This window comes from Berghia stephanieae, chromosome 1, assembly GCF_034508935.2.
Source record: "Berghia stephanieae isolate SIO BIC M18660-M18661 chromosome 1, UCSD_Bste_1.3, whole genome shotgun sequence".
In the NCBI taxonomy this organism is placed as follows: domain Eukaryota; kingdom Metazoa; phylum Mollusca; class Gastropoda; order Nudibranchia; family Aeolidiidae; genus Berghia; species Berghia stephanieae.
In genome coordinates, this window is record NC_088360.1 from 25,430,288 (window position 1) to 25,432,787 (window position 2,500).

At 39.5% G+C, this 2,500-nt stretch overlaps 1 protein-coding gene across 2 annotated transcripts in view; it reads right to left on the reverse strand.

The window, feature by feature from the left end:
• LOC144970972 (UDP-N-acetylglucosamine transporter-like) overlaps positions 1 to 2,500 on the reverse strand; it is a 140,666-nt gene that overhangs the window by 27,345 nt on the left and 110,821 nt on the right. The gene's annotated exons all lie outside the window — the stretch shown is intronic.

Here is a 2,500-nt window from a genome sequence, read left to right on the forward strand (position 1 = left end):
TCCAAGGATACAACTATGCGTCGAGCGAGGCTCGAACCCACGACCTTCCATACTGAAAGCGAGTGTCATACCACAAAACCACATAGCCGCACACATAGCCTTTGCGTGTGAATTTTTTTTTAAATTCTCACAGTTCTTGTCATTTCAATTTATAAAAGCACTTTTTGGTTCCTGATTCCTCCTTACATAATACATTTTATAGACAAGAGGTGGTGACATGTTAATATGATACCCATACATCCAGGGGCGTGGCTATATTGGTTGATTTGGTGCCTGGCACCACAGCCATATGTTAAAAATGGATTTCAGCATTTATACAATAATAAAACTAAGAAATAGTATATACCGCCTCGTACTTATCTGAGTAAGTCTTTTCTTTAATTTTTACCCCTTTCTTTTGTATTTACAAATATAGCATGTTTTAAAGTCATTTTCTTCTGATTCTGGCACCACCGTATACTGTCAGCACGTCACGCCACTGCATACATCTATTTCCGAACAGATTATCAGATATAATCCATGATAATAATCCAATATAGAATCACCTTCCACGAATATTTTGTGAAGAAAACACACACACCCGTACGAATTGACTGACGTTTGATGCTGGGTCGGTATGCATGTGATAATCATATTATCCTTGATCTGAGGATGACAAATAAAAAGAATTAAAAGATATAATGTTATATGAAATGAATGAAAATATTGGGCTTTTATGTTATAATGCTCTGCGTTAAGCTATACTACTCACTTGGTCTGCCTGTCATATTATCGCATCAACACACAACCTTAGTGGATTAAGAAGGAAAACACGTTTCCTGTTTGTAGTAGTAGTAGTATTTATAATGGTAGACTCAAACGTGCATAGTCTGTTAGAGGGACTTTAGTGACAACTATTATCCATCTGACGGTCTAAAGACTATTAAAAAAAGTCGAGTGACGTCAGCTTCATTCCATCTATAGATAGTATGCGCTTGGCTAAGAAGCTCATAACATTGCCATCCGGAAGTATAACGGATCAACACACAAACCTGTGTGTATCCATGAACGTTTATAGTCGGGTTAATACAGTTCAGTGAGCATTACTCATAAACGCGGATGGCAAAAAACAATAACAAATACCTGAGTGACGTCATCTTCGAACTATCTATAGCTGAACCTCCAGTTAATGTGCTCAAGGTATCCCAATCCAACAGTAACACTTGATATGTAACAAGAGACATAACGCATGTGAAGCAAGCACTGTTTACACATTTTTCGACAGAGACAACGCTATTTAGGGTCAAGTTCTGATTTACTCCTGAGTACCTTGAGAAAATATGATTTTAAATAAAAAGCATTTTATCCAGAAGTCAACTAACTTTGCGCCTCCAAAAAGCCAGACTCAAACCAGGACCTACAGGTGCCAAGGCGAGTGTGTCATACCACAAAATCACAAGAGCACTTCTAAAAACGGTGTAACTAACCTAAAAATTACATTCTAATATAGATAGGTCTTTGTGTGCCTGATAAAGGGAACACGTTGTAGCCGATTTTAATCATCTATCCACTGCTATGTTATGATGTTATTGAGTAAACCTTTACTTGGCTAATTCGAAGGACAAGAAAGACCCTTGCTCTTGCAACGGTGCGTAAGTTCCACAACAGATTACACAGGATCCTAGTAGTAGTCTATGAGTTCCACCACCCCCCAACTCTTTCCTCCGCGTTTCATTCTCCTCATCCTTCATTCCAATCGCCCAGCAAATCGTAAGAAGAAAAGAGAGTAACCGAACAAAAATCAGCTGATGTCACAGACAATGTGTTCTATTCTGCTTGCCGTAAAATAAGCAGTCAAGCGAGAACACACACAAACACACACATATACAAACATACACACACAAATTTATGCCCTGCCCCTACCCACTCTCTATCCAAATCAACCTCCTCTCTCCCTCTCTCTCTCTCTCTCTCTCTCTCTCTCTCTCTCTCTCTCTCTCTCTCTCTCTCTCCACCTTCTCCACTCTCCCAGTATCTGCCAACCTCCCAACCATCTCATGGTGATATGCACACACACACAAACGCACACACGCACACTAACACACACACACAAAACACACACATATCCCTGCCCTTATCCACTCTCTCTTCTCTCTCTCTTCTCTCTCTTTTCTTCTTCCTCTTATCTCTCTTCTCTCTCTCTCTCTCTCCTTTCTCTTCTCCTCTCTCTCTCTCTCTCTCTCTCTTCTCTCTCTCTCTCTCTACCTCTCCCTCTCCAGTACTCACTCCCTCTCCTTCTCCTCCTCTAATCGTCATCTTTTCCTGTTCTTTCTCAACTCTTTCCCTTCCAGTACCTGCAAAAACTCCAACTTTATTTCCTATCAGCTCCATCCTGACTAAACATTGAATCGATTTGGGGTTTCAAAAAAAATAATTTATTTCTCAATTTTTCCCTATTGTCCATGAGATTAAATGAAAAGTCAAACTGTTTATTTAATTTAAGTAACATAAGAACCGCTAA